The sequence below is a fragment of the Mustela nivalis genome (assembly GCF_964662115.1).
Source record: "Mustela nivalis genome assembly, chromosome: 16".
Lineage (NCBI taxonomy): Eukaryota > Metazoa > Chordata > Mammalia > Carnivora > Mustelidae > Mustela > Mustela nivalis.
Genome location: NC_139035.1, coordinates 38,868,250 through 38,886,846, shown reverse-complemented (window position 1 = coordinate 38,886,846; position 18,597 = coordinate 38,868,250). Strand labels below are relative to the sequence as shown.

General features: G+C 35.4%; 1 protein-coding gene across 1 annotated transcript in view; it reads left to right on the top strand.

Moving 5' to 3' along the window:
- Positions 1–15,532: 15,532 nt before the first annotated feature.
- Positions 15,533–18,597, top strand: part of ATP6V1G3 (ATPase H+ transporting V1 subunit G3) — a 53,082-nt gene continuing 50,017 nt past the window's right edge. The window contains exon 1 of the mRNA XM_082701954.1: positions 15,533–15,967. The gene's annotated coding sequence lies outside the window, so the exon portion shown is untranslated. The remainder of the gene's footprint in view (positions 15,968–18,597) is intronic.

Sequence of the window (18,597 nt, the reverse complement as noted above, 5' to 3'; positions counted from 1 at the left end):
ATAAAATATTAAAACTAGAAGAAATTTTTGGCAAATTGGATGATACAATTTTTTGAATTTTTAAGGGAAGGTAGTATTGAAACTGGGTAATGAAACTGTGTAAATTTTAGGGATGAACGAATAAACTATATTTTATTAACTTAATACTAGATTAGAGGTGAGTGGCAGTCAGTTTCTAATGTTGGTTCCCTAACTCCTCTCCCCTTTTCACTACATACAGGGAATTTTCACCCTTTCTCACCAAATACAACAGATTTTTGAAAAATATGAACCACAACAAATCTTTAAAAAGCCATGAATCCTTTGTTAGCCTCCACTGTAGACAAGGATTGCAATGTGGACTTGTTATCATCAATTAGAGGTAAGTGAAAGCATGTTCTTGCTGTATCATCTTCTGTAAAGATGCTTCTTACCTGATAGAAGAAGGCAAGAAAAGATCTCTCTTTCCCACTCAGTCTTCTTTCCCTTGCTCTTCCTTAATGCCCCTTTGTTTTCTACCCATGCCCCCTTGATGTTGGAGCTGTGAGCCATCACCTTTTTAATGATGTGGTTTAGTTGCCTCTACTCGAGCAATTGTCCTGCCACTATCCTTGCTTGGATCAATAAAATATAAGTGGAAATGATATATTATTTCTGGGTAGTTGCAGTAAGAAATCTTACAGAATTGCAAAGCACCAACCCAGGATTTTGACAAATCCACACTGATATCACCTACTCCAGACTTTTTTTTTTTTTTAAAGATTTATTTATTTGACAGAGAGAAATCACAAGTAGACAGAGAGGCAGCCAGAGAGAGAGAGAGAGAGGGAAGCAAGCTCCCTGCTGAGCAGAGAGCCCGATGCGGGACCCGATCCCAGGACCCTGAGATCATGACCCAAGCCGAAGGCAGCGGCTTAATCCACTGAGCCACCCAGGCGCCCTACTCCAGACTTCTTATAAAAGAAGTAATAAATATATTTATGCTTGAAACTATAGATGGTAGAGTTTTCAGTTATGAAGTAATTCTTGCTGATAGAGAGCAGAACACTCAAGTGGCAATTCTGGCAGAAAAATAAGCAGAGAGCAGGTAAGTCATGAATAGAACTCTAGAAGTCCAACTCACCTAATTTTAATTGGTAGCATGTAATGGGATAAACTAGATTTTTTAAAGTTATTCTTAATTTAGAATCTTTTCTCAATAAACAAGGCATAGCTTGATATAATGAAATAGGATTTGCCAAACAGACAAACTTAATATAAATATCCACTCCTCTGTATTTTAACTTTGAGATTTTGGTAAAGTTACCTAATATTTTTGTGCCTCTGTTTCCTGGATAGGTATCTAGTTATCTAGCTAGTAATCTAAGGTTGTTGTGAGAATTAAATAAGATAACCAATTTAAAATATGCAATGCACAGGGCCCAGAATATGGTAAGCACTTGGTAAACAGTCTCTGAATATCAAATTAGTGATAATGTATTCACGGGCTTAATGGGAGAATCAAGTGACATAGTGCATATCAAATATCTAACAGAGAGAACATTCTCAATAAATATTCATCATTCTACCTCTAGAGCAATAGCCATAGCACCTTTATTATGGGAATGTAAATAGATGATTAGATATAATTATTTTCATATATAATTTAAGGTAGAAATAAAGTATATAGCCAAAATGTCTGTTTTTATAATACCTTGAAAAGTGTCAGAATCTACCTACTTTGAAGTTCTTTGAAGTAAGGACGTGAACCTAAATATGCAGAGGCTATAAAACACCAGACTTTCATTGTCCATTGGAATAAACATTTGAATAAATATCAGGAAGAGGAGATGAGCGTAGAAAACTTCTAGATACACTTCTAGATACTCTAGAGAGATCCTGTTATGTATCTCTTCAATCTATCTTGTTAGAGCAGAAGTTTGAACCTATCCCAGCTAAGTCTCACTTTTGGTTCTCTCTGTAGAATGCTTTCCTGACTTTTGTTCCTGGCCTTGGATCATTAAACTTGTAACTATTACACCCCAAGATATTGGCAGCTGTGTTTCTAACCAGGGCCTGGTAACCCTATCATGAACCTAAAGAACCACCATCTAGTTTAACAATGTGGTTTTGTTGTTCTCTACTCAAGCCTGAATAGTTTTACCATCATATTTGGTTGGCCCAATAAAATGTGAGTGCAAGTGACGTGTGACTTCTGGGTGGCAGCATTAAGAACCATGTATGATTCACTGAGATCCCTAGTCCCTGACATATGATGGGTTCAAATCCGTAGCTGATCTCTAAATGAGGACAATGGGCAGGGAGGAGAAGTCCATGTGGTATGAATGAGAAATAGAACTTAGTTCTGTTAAATGTCTGAGATGCTGAGGTTGTTGGCTTCCACTGTCTAAACAAACCTATCCTATCTAAACAAAAACTCATTAAGGGAAGTTCTCCCTTAATTTAAGAACTCAGATATATAGATCAGGACTAGCCATTCTGGGAGTGCTCAACAAAGATCCCCTACTTATATATAAGACATCTAATAACAAATTGTGTTTCTCAGAGGCCATGTTTTAGCCTCATTATTTTATTTGTTAAGCTCAAGAATAAAATAGAGGATGTATTCGTCAGGGTTCTTCAGGGGAACAGAACCAATAGAAGAATGTATACATACACACATACATACATAAATACATGTGCATATGTGTATTTATGTATCTGTCTGTAAGGTAAAGACATAGGAATATCAGTATGTAGTTCAGTTTGAGTTCAAAGGTCTGAAAACTAGGGAAACCAATGATGTAAATCCCAGTCTGAGGTAAAATGTCCCAGCTCAACAGGGAAGCAAAAAGGAAGGATTCCTTCTTCCTCTATATTGTTCTTTTTAGTCTCTCAACAGATTGGACGATGCTCGCCCACCTTGGGGAGGACAATCTACTTTATTGAATTCACTGCTTCAAATGATAATCTCGGCCAGAAACATCCTCACAGACACCCAGAAATAATGTTCAATCTGAGCACCCTATGGTAGTGAATTTGATACATAAAATTAACCATCACAGAGGGTAAGATTTTTTTTTTTTAAAAGACATGAATCAGAGTACTAAAAAAGCAGGAGAGAGGTTCATACTTGACTTATTTCCTTCACTCTTGTGTGAGAGAAATTATGTAGTTTCTGGCTCCTATAACACCTCAGTACCATTTATTTAAAAAATATGAAGTTCTATGGTTGAAAGTAATAGATTTTGTCTCCATTTTCTTCTTTTACTTACTTTTCAGTCAGATAATTGGAATATTTCCTCTGTTAGGTTGAGAGAAAGAGATATCAAGTGAGCCTGCTAGCTTCTTGCACCTCTGTGGAAGAGTTGCTCTCGTTGGTAAAGAGTGTCACTGGCAGGGCCCTTGTTTCTCGGGACAGAGTACACATTTACACCAAATACCCACTTCTGCTCTGTTTCTGACCCTTAAACACTCTCACAGGACATTTACCCCAAGGCCACCACCATGTCTGATAAATAAAGTATTTGCTTTATTTAGAAAATATATTACTTATGGATTATTTAAACATCCCTAAATGGCATTTAGGTGATTAAATAAACAAGAGATGTATTGTACAGACCAGAGTCAACTCAGATATAAAGAATGTAGTAGGTTAAATGAGGTAACAGCATTTGTTAAGTTAAAATTAAACCAACATGTTGAATCAAGCACATAAAATATTGAGAACATTAATGAGGTTATTAATAGACATTTCTTTTACAATTCATTTTAGTGTTTAAATAAAAAATTATCTAAGGTAAAAAAACTCAAACAAGATATTAGGTTTTATAGTTAATTATTTTATTTTGAAACTTGGTTCTTATATTTTTAATCATAGTTGGAGTGAAATATTTTTAATGTAATGAAAAACAGAGTATATTCTTTATCATAGTGTACCTTTAGGTTCTTGTGGATCTCAAGTATCTTTGGGGGTATATATATAGTAAAATAATATTAAAAATAAACAGAGAAACAAACTTTAAATAGAACACTGACTGGCTGTCTACATTGGGAGACACAGGTGACATTTTCCCCCACAAGGTTACTGCTCATGCTGTTAGGAGGATCTTCATTAGGCAGTCCTCCTAGGAACATATCCCTAAGATGGTAGGCTCTGGATTCCATATTAAGCTTCAACAACCTAGTGAGTAAAAAGTGGAAAACATTGATTTTCTCTTGATTTCAACACCAACAAATAAGGAAAGCAAAATTTTCATCCAAACTCAGGAGTAAAAAGAGTGAGCACATCATGAATCTTTGTCTAATTAAATAAATGAAATTCTTTCAGTATTTGAGGCTTTGCAGAAAAAATAGGAAATGAAGATTTACTGAAGACCTGTACATTGAATAATCCGAAGTCCATTCTCAGTTTTTGTCTTCTTTGACCTCTCTGTAATGTTTGATATGGTTGATTTCTCCCTATTTCTTGAAGTACTTTCTGTTCTTGGTGTCCAGAATGCCACACTTTCCTGGTTTTTGTCCCAGTTTGCTGGCTTCTCTTTCTTGGTCTTTTGATTCAGTCTCAATTTGCCAGCCATGACATCTTAAAATGCATCAAAACTCGGGTTTTAGACTTCTTTAAGTTTCACACAACCTAGTGATCCCCATACAACATATGTATGCTGATGACTCTACAATATCTCTAGAAGAGTGAATACAGAAGAGTTGAACATCCAGCTGCCTACTTGATCTCAAACTTAGTTCTCCCCACCAAAACTTTTCTCTTCATTGTTATCCATAATAATAAATAAAGCCATTATTTAGGCTAAAAACTTAGTAATAAATCTTTACACCTTTCTTTTTTTATATACCCCATATTCATGCTCCTTTCATTTAATGCCCTATAATTCATTTAATATTCAGCTTATCCTTTAAAATATTCTAGAACTGACTCAGTTTTTACCACCTCTAATGTCAATATCCTTGTCTAAATCAGATTCTACTCCTGACCCCTTATAATCTATTTTCTACATAGGATCTAGTAATGCCCATTAAAATGTTAAATCTCTTTCTTTAAACATACACCCTTCCTAAAAATCCTACAGTAGCTTCTCATAATACTTAGAATGAAATCTAAAATCCTTTCTTTATGAGTCTCAGATTATTTGTGTACCTTGTTATCTCTCTTGTCTCATCTCAGTCCTGTTGACTGTTTCAAGCCACATTGACCTTTACATTGCTCTCAGAAAGCTAGTGATGTTCCTATCACTGTTCCTAAATATGCTGATCTCTTGGGTATGCCTGGGTGGCTCTGATGGTTAAGCATCTGCCTTGAACTTAGGTCATGATCCCCAGGTCCTTGGATCCAGCCCCATGTCAGGCTCCCAGTTCAGCAGGGAGTCATCTTCTTCCTCTCCCCGTGTTTGTGCACTCTCTCTCATTCTCTCTCAAATTAATTAAAAAAAGAAAAAAACCTTAAAAAAATAAAATAAAAATTTTCTGATATCTCTGCCTCAAATGCTATTCTCCAAGAGAGTCTCATGGTTCACTCCTTCAATATTTTCAGTGTTTCTTCAGATTAGTCACTCATATAGGGTCCTAAGAAACCTATCCAAATCTATACTCTATTCCACAATGATCTCTATCTCCTACTTTGCTCTATTTTTCTTCATAGGCACCAAAAACAAAAATAAATAGATGAAACAAAGATCTTCAGGATGTTGGACATTAAGCAATGAAGAAAAGTAATTACCAAAAGATTAGAGACAAACAAGGGAATCTCTACAATTGCCATGGCTTATCAACTTGAATGAGACCACTGGCCATGGCTGTGGAGATGAGAAAATCCCCTGAGTTAGGGAAATGGAACCAAGAGTCTGAGAAAGCCAACACAGCTAAAGTTTGTGAGACAAATTTCAGAAAATTAGAAAGCTACACAGAAAAATTCCAGAAGGAATTGTTTGTGAGACAAATTTCAGAAAATTAGAAAGCTACACAGAAAAATTCCAGAAGGTCCTCTTAAATATTCAAAAGAATACTGATCTGCACATGCATGGGAGAAAACAATTCAGAGCCAGGGAAAGAACCACTCAAGAGGATCAGAGGAAACACTATCTGGCATTCATACAAGCTGGGAATAGTGTCTGCTCACATCAATCAGAATGAACAATATTCTAAATCACAGGATATTGATAGGTTACTCAGAAAGGTCTTGTAGTAGAGAATAATTAGCCTTAGACTAAATGCTGATCTGGACCAACCTAACAAATCTTAAAAGCAAGATTCAAAAATACAAAATGATTTCTAAGTAACTGCATCCAGAATAAAAGTCAGCAAATTGTAGAAATATAAAAACATCCAGCACCAACAAGGCAAATTTAAAGTGTCTGGCATTAAGCCAAAGTTAACCATATATGCAAAGCGGGAAAACATGACTGATAATGACAATAAAAATCAATCAATTAAAACTGATGCAGAACTAATGAAGATGGCAGAATTAGCAGCCAAGAGCATTAAAATAGTCATTAAAACTGCATTTTACTTATTCAAAAAGTTAGGGAGATGATATAAATGGGTTAGGTAGATTAGATAAATGGTATAAAAAAAAAAACTAAAATAAATGCCTAGCACAGATACCTCTTTGGAATAGTGATTTCATTACCTTTGGTTATATAACCAGAAGTGGGATTGTTGGATCATATGGTAGTTCTGATTTTAATTTTTAAAGGAATCTCCATACTGTTTCCATAGTGGTTATACCAATTTATATTCTCATCAACATTGCACAAGGGTTCCCTTTTTTCTACCTCCTCACCAGCACTTACCTCTTAAGAGTTTTCTGATAATCATCATTCTAATAGTTGTAAGCTGATATCTCATTGTGATTTTGATTTGCTTTTTCTTAATAATTAAAGATGCTGAGCAGCTTTACATGTACTTGTTGGCTATTTCTATATCTGTTTTGGAAAAATGTCTATTCAAATTCTTTATTCATTTTTAAATCTGATTATTTGTGTTGTTGTTCTCTTGTATGAGTTGTTTATAGATTTTGAATATTAAACCCTTATCAGATATATGAATTGCAAATATATTCTTGAAGAACTCCTTTTAGCATTTTTTGTTGGCAGGTCTAGTGGTGATAAACTTTCTCAAGTTTTATTTGTCTGGGAAAGTCTTTATCTCTCCTTCATTTCTGAAGATCAACTTTACCAAATAAAGTATTCTTGATTGACAATTTTTTTCTTTCAGCACATTTAATATCTCTTCCTACAGTCCCAGTCTTTACAGTTTCTGCTGAGAAATTAGCTGACGGACTTATTTTTATGAAGTTCCTCTTATAAATTACATGCTTCTTTTCTTTTGCTCTTTTCAAGATTTTTTTGTCTTTGATTTTTGAGAGTTCATTATGGTATATCTCCAAAAATATGTCTTTGAGTTGAACTTGTTTCTGGATATATGAACTTCATGAACTTGGATTCTAAATATCTCTCTGGCTTGGGGAAGTTTTCAGACATTATTTCTTTAAATAAGTTATCTGCTTCTTTCTCTCTCCTGGGACTCCAAACTGCATGGATTGTTTCTTTTACTAACATCATAAAAATCCTGTAGGCTTTCTTTATTCCTTTTCATTCTTTTTCTCTTGCTCCACTGACTGGATAATTTCAAAGAATTTGTCTTCAAGTTTCACTGATTCTTTCTTCCACTTGATCCAGTTTGCTGTCAAAACCATCTATTGAATTCTTTGGTTCAGCCACCGTAGTCTTCAGCTCCTTTTCATGTTCCTATCTGTTTTGAACTTGTCATTGTTCTCTTGTATTGTTTTCTTAATTTTGTTAAATTGTTTATCTGTGTTCTCTTGTAGCTCTCTGAGCATTTTTAGACAATTAGTTTGAATGCTCTATCAGGCAATTCTTGTATCTCTATTTTAGTGGAGAGGGGCTCAGTTTCTAAAGGTTTACTGTATTTCTATGGTGATGTCATGTTTTCTTAATTCTTCACAATCTCTGTAGCCTTGTTCAAGTATTTGCTTATTTGAAGAAACAGACTTCTTCTTCAGTCTTTCTACACTGAGTTCAGTAAGGAAAGGCCTTTTTCTGGGTATAGGGATACACTAGAGCATTCTGTGATCCTGGGTCTAATGTTGTAATGTTGTAAGGTGCTAAGTGCATGTGGTATGTCTGGTGACTCTGGGTTCAACCTATGTGATCTCTTAATGGCTCAGGCTGCTGGGATCAACAACTGCATGGGCCTTGGCAAGCACCATAGGGTAGGTCTTCATTTGCTACAAGGACTGTTGGAATCCTCAGGAACACATCCATATCAATTAAGCAGTGGTGTGGCCTGAGTGGTGGTGTGCACACACTCGGCTGCAGGGCTGGTTGCAGATCCTGTGTAATGACAAGAGCTGGTTGCAGACATATATAGTAAAAAGGCCATGGCCAGAAGCAAGGGCAGTGGTTAACTGCCAGAGCACAACAGCTGTAGGGGTCTGGGCTGTCAGTGTCCACCCCCCATGGCTGGAGGCTATTGCCATGGCACATGCACAAAAGAAAACCAGTAACAGGAGTCTCATCAGGGGTGTGCAAGTGCACAGATGGTTGGGCTAGCTGCAGGTAGGCACAATGGTCATGTCTGTGATAAGAGACAGGGCTGGATCTGGCTCTTAGTAAGCACTACCATGGTAGCAGGGTCTCTCCAGGGATACACACATGGCAGTTGAGGTCTGGGATGAGAATCAGGACAATAGAGTGCAGGCTCATAGCTGGAGAGGTTAGCCCAGAGTGTGCACACAGCAGTGGCAGTCAGCTGTGAAGGTCTGGACTTGTGTCTCATTGTGCAACTGCAGAGGCCGGGGTTGCCTGTCTGTGTGAATCCTGGGCTCCAGTGGGGGATGGGGGTAGTAGGAGGGATAGGGGAGGTATTCAAGCAGCTGGCACCTATGAACATGAAACTTATGGGAGAAAACATCAACAGTGAAACCTTCAGGGTCCAAAATGACTGTGCTGGCATTTGGTTTCTACAGTGGCTAAAGCTCCTGGGATCCCTTGCAGAGAAGGCCATGGGAAACCATGGCCATTTCCACTGTGGGGCTAATACTGGTTGACCCTGCCCTCTTGTTCTAGACTGTCTTTAGTTGTCTCAGCTTTGCTGATCTCTGGGTGAGGTGAAACTAAAGTGAGTCCTTCATGCAGCGCCCCCAAAAGTTTCAGGATTCTGATCACTCACCCTACTATCCCTTTCCTGTCATGGGACTCTTTAACTAGGGAGTTCCCTCTTGGCACTGAGCAGTTTCAGCCTGGCGGGTGGAATAATGCAAGAAAATGAAGTTGTTCTTCCTTCCCTTTTTATATGGTTATTCTCAGGGATATTTTTGTATTTTGTTTGTTTGTTTTGTTGTTATTGTTGCTTCCACTGCTGTGTTGCCAAAGTATCTTAAGTCAACTTCTGAGCCCTCCTGAAGCTGTTTTTGTTCATGGATAGATGTCTAATTGTTTACTTTTGTGGGGGAACAGAGACCAGGTTCTTCTACTCTGCATTTTGAAGATGTTGGTCCCTAACGTGCATTTAATTGAAGTCCTCAGGAAGGGATGGATCGAAAAAACATTTGAAAAAGATGGATGAAAAATTTCCAAACCTGATGGAAACCATAAACCCACATGCGTTCAAGAAGTTAGATGAAACGTAAAAAAAAGAAGAAAGAGGAGGAGGAGGAAACTATAGTAAGGCACATCATAATCAAATTGCTCAAGACCAATGGTACAGAGAAATATTGAAAACATCCAGAGAAAAATGGAACTTTGCACACAGAAAGCTAATCATGAACACAGATTTCTCACTGGAAACAATACATATGAGAAAATAATATTATTGAAATGGTGACATTTAGAAAAGAAAACTATTGAGAATGCTATAAAGAAAATACTTTTCAAAAACAAAGGCAAAAGACTTTTTCAGAAATACAAAGCTGAAGAATTCATCACCAGCACGCCTACACTACCAAAATAATAAAGAATATTAGGGAATATTAATAAAGAAAGAATATTAGAAAAAGTACTTTGGCAGAAAGAAAATGGCTCTGCATAAATATATTAATGTACATGAAGAAATGAAGATCAGCAACAATGGTAACTAGAAGGGAAAATGTATGCATGTTTTTCTCTATTATTTAAATGTATCTAGAAGGTAATTGATTATTTGAGCAAAAACAACAAGGTAGTATGGGGGTTATGAAATATGTAACAATAAAATACATGTAACAACATCACAAAAGACATGGGAGGATAAATAAAATACACTACTGTAAAGTTCTTGTAGTACACATAAAGTGATATCATGTCATTAAAATTTAACTATTTAAATAAGCATACAATCTACCTTAGGCAATCACTAATAAAAGTGAAGATAACTAATAAGCCAACAAAATAGGAACAACAACAACAAAATACTCAATTAGTTCAAAAGAAGACAGACCAAAGAAGAAAATAGCACAAAAAACAAATGAGACAAATAGAAAGTGACTAGCAAAATAATATATTTAATTCTAATTATTAACACTACATTAAATATAAATAGTCTAAACACACCACTTAAAAGGCAAAAAAAACCTGTTATATTGGATATAAAAACAAAACTTAACTATATACTGCTTATAAGAAATGATGTTTAAATAGACACAAAGGGTTTAAAAATAACGGAATGGAAAAAAGATATGCCATGATGATACTAATTAAAAGAAAAGTTGGAGTGGCTATATTAAGAATAGAAAAATTCAATTTCAGAATAAGAAATATTATCAATAATAAAAGTGATCATTTCATACTATTGAAGGGATGCCTTTTTTCAAGAGACCATAGCAATCCCAAATATTTATGCATATGATCACCGGGTTTCAAAATGTGGGTAGCAAAAACTAATATAATTGCAAAAAGAAAGAGACAATCCACAGATATAATCTCAATTATATTGAAATTAAAGATTTCAATATTCCTGTGTCAATAATTGACTTAAAAAAAAAGTTGACAGATGTCAGGAAATACATAGAATACTTGGACAATACTATCAACTAAATTGACCTAATCAACATTTATAACATATTCCTTCCAACAATAGGAAATTATATATGTTTTTCAGTTTCATGTGGTATACTTACTAAGATAAACTATATTCCAAGTCATAAAGCAAGCTTCAATAAATTTAAAGGAGTCAAGTCTTTTAAAATATGTTTTCTGAGAACCATGGAATTAAATTAGAAATAACAATAGAAATATCCTTGGAATATTGATAAATATTGGAAACTAAAGAACACATTTATAAATAATCCATAGTTTGAAGGAAGAATGAAGAGAAAAATTAGAGAGCATTTTGAAATGAGAATAGAATTATGGAGCGTTTTAAAAAATTAAAACACAGTATATTAAAATTTGCGGGATTCCATGAATGAACTATGTAGAGGAATTTGTAGCACTAAATATTTATAGCACGAAAAAAAGTCCTAAACTGATAACATCAACCTTAAGGAACTTGGGGAAAAAAACCCAGCAACTTAAACTCAAAGTTGGCAAAAGAAACTAATAAAGATTAGAAAAGAAATTACTGAAAAAAAAATAAAAACAATAAATAAAAATCAGTGAAATAAAAAGCTCATTCTTTGAGGAAATCAAGAGAATTAATAAAGCTCCAACCAGTTAGAACATGTTAAAAAAAAAAAAAGAGAGAGAGAAGTCACAAATTCTAATAACAAGAATGAAGGAGTTGACATCACTACAAAATTTATAGATATTAAAAGTGTAATAAAAAAGTACGAAAAGCTTTATGCCAAAAATGGTAAAATGGACAAATTCCTTAGAAGTAATAAACGAATTCACTCAAGAAAAAATAGATAAACAGAATAGTCCTATATCTATTAAATAAATCCAACCTGAAGTTAAAAATCTTCCCAGAAAGTGGTGCCTGGGTGACTCAGTTGGTTAAGCGGCCAACTCTTGATTTTGGCTCAGGTCATGATCTCAGAGTCCTGGGATCTAGCCCCGCAATGGGCTCAGCACTCAGAAGGGAGTCTGCTTGAGGATTTCTCTCCTTCTCCCTCTGCCCCTCCTCACCTCTCTCTCTCTGTCTCTCAAATAAATAAATAAATTTTTTTAAAAAATCTTACTAAAAAGGAATTCCACTAAATATTTAAGGAAGAAATTATACCAATTGTACACAAACTACTAAAGACCGTCAAAGAAGGAATACTTGTCAACATTTTGCATTAGGTTAGCAATATCCTGATACTAAGTCAAGGCAAAACTTTACACAAAAACGAACAACAGACCTGTATTCCTCATGAGCATAGATGGAAAAATACTAGACAAATATTTAGCAAATTGGATTCCAGCAGAGTTTATGGCCAAAACACAAGGTTGGTTTAACATTTTAAATCAATGTAATTTCCCATGTTAAAAAAAATAAAAAATAAAATCTCTATGATTTTCTTAATTGATTCAGAGAACAATTGGTCAAAACCTGATATCTATTTCCAATAAAAATTCTCAGCAACATAAGGAATAGAAGGAAATTTTTTAACCTAATAAAGTGCATCTGTGAAAATTCTACAGTTAATATATTCTTTTTTTTTAAATATTGTATTTATTTATTTGACAGACAGATATCATAGATAGGCAGAGAGACAGGCATAGAGAGAAGGGGGAAGCAGGCTCCCTGCTGAGCAGAGAGCCCGACGCGGGGCTCGATCCCAGGACCCTGAGATCATGACCTGAGTGAAGGCAGAGGCTTAACACACTGAGCCACCCAGGGACCCCCAGTTAATATATTCTTAATGTGAAAACTAAATGCTTTCCCCTTAAGATCAGGAATAAGATAGGATGTCCACTTTCACCACTTCCTTTCTATGTGTGAAAGATTCTGGCCATTGAGGCCGGCTAAACAAAAGCCACCCTGATTGTAAGAAATACAATTGTCTTTATTTGAAGACATGATCATCTTCATAAAAGATCTGACGGACAATGTGCTACTAAGGAAAAAAGTGAATTTAGAGATGTTGTAGAAGTAAAGATCTCTACACAAAAATGAAAACTGTATTTCTATATTAACAATGAACAGTCAGAAATTGAAATATTTTTAAAATAGTATTTACAATAGCATAAAAAAATGACTTTGAGGTGAATCTGACCAAAGGTTATTACTTATAAATTAAAAACAGTAAAACATTGCTGAGAGAAATTAAAGAAAATCTAAATAAATGGAGAGATGTTCTTTACTCATGGATCAGAAGACTAGATTTTTTTAAATAGTGATTTTCCTCAGATTGATCTATAGGCTTATTGATCTTTCAAAAATCCCAGTGGGTTTTCCTGTATAAATTGATAAGCTCTTGTTTGTTTTAAAATTTGCATGAAAATTCAAGAAACACAGAAAATCCAAAACAAATTTGAAAAATAAGAGCAAAAGAGAACTACCTGATTTCAAGACTAATTATAAGCTAAAGTAATGAAGACTGTATGGTATTGCTATAAAGATAGACAAATAGATCAATGGAATAATAGTCAAGAAAGAATCCTTTACTTTTAGCCTTACCAGACAGCTGATTTGGGGCAAAGGAGGAAAGGCAAAGAAAACACAGTCTTTCAGCAAACAGTGTTTGAACAACTAGATAATCACATGCACAATATGAACACCTCACACCACATATAAAAACTAACTACAAGGGATTCTAGACCTAAATGGTAAACTGAAAAGTCTAACATTTCTTGAAGAAAATGGGAGAAAATCTTCATGATCTTATGTTAGGGAAATATTTCTTTGATACAACATCAAAAACATATATATAAAAGAAAAAAAATGATGGAACACCTGGGTGGCTCAGTTGGTTAAGCATCTACTTTTGGCTCAGGTCATGATCTCAGGGTCCTGGAATCGAGCCCTATGTTGGGCTCCCTGCTCAGCTAGGAGTCTGGTTCTCCCTCTTCCTCTGCCCCTCCCTTTGCTTGTGTTCTCTCTCTATCTCAAATGAATAAACAAAAATCTAAAAATAAAAAAGATAAATTGGGTTTGACCAAAATTTAAAACTTCTGTTGTCAAAAATTACTATCAAAATAATGAGAAGTTAAACTGAAAGAAAATATGATAGTTATAATAAGGAATTTGCATTCAGAATATTTGGAGAATATTCAAGACTCAAAAATAAGGGCAGGGCACCTGGGTGGCTCAGTTGGTTGAGTGTCTACCTCCGGCTTAGGTCCGAGTCCCAGGGTCCTGGGATGGAGTCCTACCTCGGGCTCTCCACTCAATGGGGAGCCTGCTTCTCCCTCTCCCTCTGCCTACTGCTCCCCTTGCTTGTGCTTGCTCTCTATCCCTCTCTTTTTCTATCAAATAAATAAACAAAATCTTAAAAAAAAAGTAAACAATAAGGAGGAAAAATCCAATTTTTTAAATGGAAAAAATATTTGAAGAGCCATCTCAACAAAGAATACATGTGGTGGCAATGAAGGTCATGAACATATGCTCAATTCTATTAGTCATTACCCAAATTCAAACTAAAACTCAAGGTACCAGCATAAACCTCTTAGAACGAGTAAAATTAAAAATATTGATCACACTAAGTATTGGCAAGGATGTGAAACAACTCAAATTTTCATACATCAAAGATGGAAATTTTTAGTAAAATGGTGCAGCCACTTTGCAAAACTCTTTGGCACTTAGAAAATTAAATGTATGTATATTGTATGTTCTAACTACTCCACTCTGAACAAAGACTTGTACAGAAGTATTCATAGAAGCTTTACTTGTGATAGCCCTGAATAGGAAACAACCCAAATGTCCGTCACAGGTGAATAAATAGGTAAATTTTGGTCTATCGACTCAATGGAATACTGCTCATCAATAAAGTAGAAATAAATTGCTGTTACATACAATGTAAATGAATTCGGGGGAAAAAAGAGTAAATACTGTGTGATTTTATTAATATAAAAATAGAAGATGTGAACAAAGTAAAAGAAATTTTAAAAATTAAAAAATAAAAATAAATAATAAATAAATAATTAAAAATTAAAATTAAAAATTAAAAAATTTAAAAAATAAAATAAAAACAGATGATGCACATTGCTCTGTAGTATCAGAACACAGATCATTGGCTGCCTCTGAGCAACGTGGGTTGGAGTGATGCAAAGGGCACTCAGAAAGCTTTTGGAGGTGATGGATATGTTTATTGTCTTGAATGTTGTGATGGCTTCACAGATATATACACATGTCAAAACTTACTAACTTGTCCACTAAGTATGTGCAGTTTATTGTATAGCAATTATTCCTCAATAAAATCTGCTTTAAAAAGATGAATATGTATTGAATTCAGACTGTAGCTAAGGATATAGGAATTTGTGACCATCATCTTGATGATGATAGCTCAGGAGTCCCTAAAAGAGATTCACGAGGCCATGATTCTGCTCACAACGCATGCAGAACTAAGTGTCAACTGTCTATTTATAGTCAGTCTGCTTAGGTTTGAAACCCAGCCAAATAAATGTAGAAGGTGTGAATCTTTGGTAAGTTTCTTTATTCAACCCAGCTCAAATTTCTTACCCAACCTCATGAGATTGTTACAAGGATATAATAGATCACATAGTAAGTGATCAAAAAACGTTAGCTTAACAAATGCTATATTCTCATGTCAAAATTTGGGTGAGGGGTTCATAGATTTGGCCAGCTGCTCAAAGAGTTCTGTGTCTCAGAAATTCAACCACTGTGGTAAGTGAAGCTGTGAAAGGCAGGAGAAATTATTCAAAAAGAGTGTGCAGAAGCAGATGAGAAAAATAAGTACAGAATCTCGGGGAACTATCTGAGCTCGATGAGTGAGAGAGAGAGAAGGAACCAGATAAGAAAACTGAGAAGTAATGCAGAGGTAAAGCAGAAACCAGGAACTGGCAGGGTCACAGAAGCCAGAAGAGGAAATATTTTAAGAAAAAAAATATCACATACTTCAGCCATGTGGAAGAAGCTTAATTATAAGAAAGATCGACTGGATCTGACAAGAGTGAGTTTTAACTTTTTTGTTTATTGAGATATAATTGATATATAACATTATATTACTTGCAGGTGCACAAATAATGACTTGATATCTATAGATATTGAAAAATGATCACCACAGTGAGTCTAGTTAACATGTTGACCTTGAAGGGAACTATTTCACCAGAGAGGTGGGGAAACAAGGCATAGGAATGCTGGACAATTAATTCAGAGAACTTTTTGAGAAATTTAGAAATTATTTAAAAACAAAATAAAACAATAAGGCTATAGCTGTAGGTGGTGTTGGGGGAAAGAGAGCATTTCCCATGGTAAGGAGCACCTGAGCTTGTTTTCAAGATAATGGGAAGAGGCCAGAGAAAAACAGGTTGTTGGAAATGAAAAAAAGACAAAGTGACTCTTTCAAAATGAGGTTTTAAAAGAAGTCAAAGAGAAAAGGCAATGGGGTATGCAGTCTTAGAAATACCAAAGACCTTACATTTTATGGAAACTAGAAAGAAGAAAAGAAGAGTGAGGACCAGAGACATTTTGAGTGAAGAGGAGGAAAATTGCGGTCTCTGGTATAATTACCGAGGTCATGATCCAAAAAAAGAAGATAATTGACTGACATTACCAACACAAGCATTGTAAGGCTAAGAGACTTGAATTATCAGGAACTTGATATTACCACATACATGATGTGCTGGATGTAGATTTTCTGAAGAATTTAAAGAGATAGAGTACTGCAACCTCATATACCTGACAACAGATACTATCACAGACTCAAAGTTTTATTTTGTTTTTAATAAGTGATTATATTGATGTCAAAAGCTACAAGCAATCAACCACAATATATACAACCATGGAATGAAGGACCTAGTTACTAAGTACACAGGTTCGTCTATTAAGCCTTTGGTTCTACTTCTGATTCTGCTCTGTGACCCTGAATAAGAATCTTTGCCTTGCTGAATATCAGTGTCCAACTATAAAGTTTGATCCAGGTTGCACATGATAAAATTTAATATCTTTATTTCAGTTCCAGAGATGATATCATTTTTGGTTTAATGGGACTTGACAAGTTTTTTTTTTTTTCATTCCAAAACAAAATATGTTATTTTCATCAGTAGATGAGAATAAATAAATAAGAAAACCCAAGTCAACTGTCAGCCAGGGCCCCTGTACCATGAGGGTTCAAATTTGTTAAAGTCCCCTAGTCACCTTTAATTTCCAATAGATAAAATAAGAAAAGGCCATTTGTCTGGCTACATAGGCTTCCTCAATCAGAGACAGCCAATGCCCTTCCAGCTTCATGTAGGTCATTCTAAACAAAATGTAGTGTTTCATTTTAGTAATAAAATTCTGAACTATTTATCTTTATGATATTTTCCAGAGAACCTGACCTCACATCAAGGAAAAGCAGTGCTTTGTTTCAGAAGGACACAAGTATAGTAATTAAATATGAAGTTTCAGGAATGAGACCACCTGAGTTTGAATTCTGGCCCCATTGCCTACTAATTATAGCTTTACCCTTCCAAGCCTCCTATTCTCCACCAGCAAGACAGCACTGTTAAAAATTTCAATGAGTGTGTGCATCAGATATGCTTCGGATAACATCTGGCACATAGTGAGCAATAAATGTTATTCTTTTTTTAATTTTTAATAAAAATGCACTACCTTTGGGGGAAATATTTTTTCCCTCAGTGAATATTTCTTCTGTTCAGATAATATTGTTGGGTACATTGTATTTGCAGCCTGAATATAAATTAGCTTTAATTGAGGCAATTAATCTTGAGATTAGTGTGGCCCCACAAAAAGCCATTGAATAGAGGGTGGCATTTAGAATTTATCTTCTGAACAGGACGCCTGGGTGGCTCAGTTGGTTAAACAGCTGCTTTCGGCTCAGGTCATGATCCCAGCGTCCTAGGATTGAGTCCCGCATCGGGCTCCTTGCTCAGCAGGGAGCCTGCTTCTCCCTCTGTCGCTGCCTGCTGTTCTGTCTGCCAGTGCTCGCTCTCTCTCTCTCTGACAAATAAATAAAATCTTTTTTTTTTTTTTTTTAAAGAATATCTTCTGAAGTAAACCTGATAAACCTTCCACTTCATTTTTCCTCCTTCTTTTTCCCACCCATTTGTCTCCACTCCAGTAGGAAACAGTGGTCCAGATATTGTTAGCAGAGAGTCCAAATAAATAGGAGGCCTATCAGTTGGGGTGCCTGGGTGGCTCATTGGGTTAAGTGTCTGCCTTTGGCTCAGGTCCTGATCCACGGGTCCTGGGATTGAGCCCCACATCAAGCCCCACATTAGGAATCCTTGCTCAGCCAGGAGCCTGCTTCTCCCTCTGTCCCTCCCCCTGCTCATGCTTTCTCTCTCTCTCTCTCAAATAAATAAGATCTAAAATTTTAAAAAAGAATCATTCTCTTTTATCTTAAAAGAGAGAGAGAGAGAGAGAAAGAGAGAGGCCTATCGAGAACTGGGTAAACAAACAAAAAAAAAAAGAGCTGGGTATGCCAGTTTGAACAGCTAAGAATTTATGTGAACAATGGAGTGCCAATCTGGAGTTAAATGGGGAAACAGAAAGATGAAATATGCAAGTTAGAAGATGATTTAGGGATAACTATAAAACATGAATTGGCGAACTTTTTCTGGAAATGGTTACATAGTA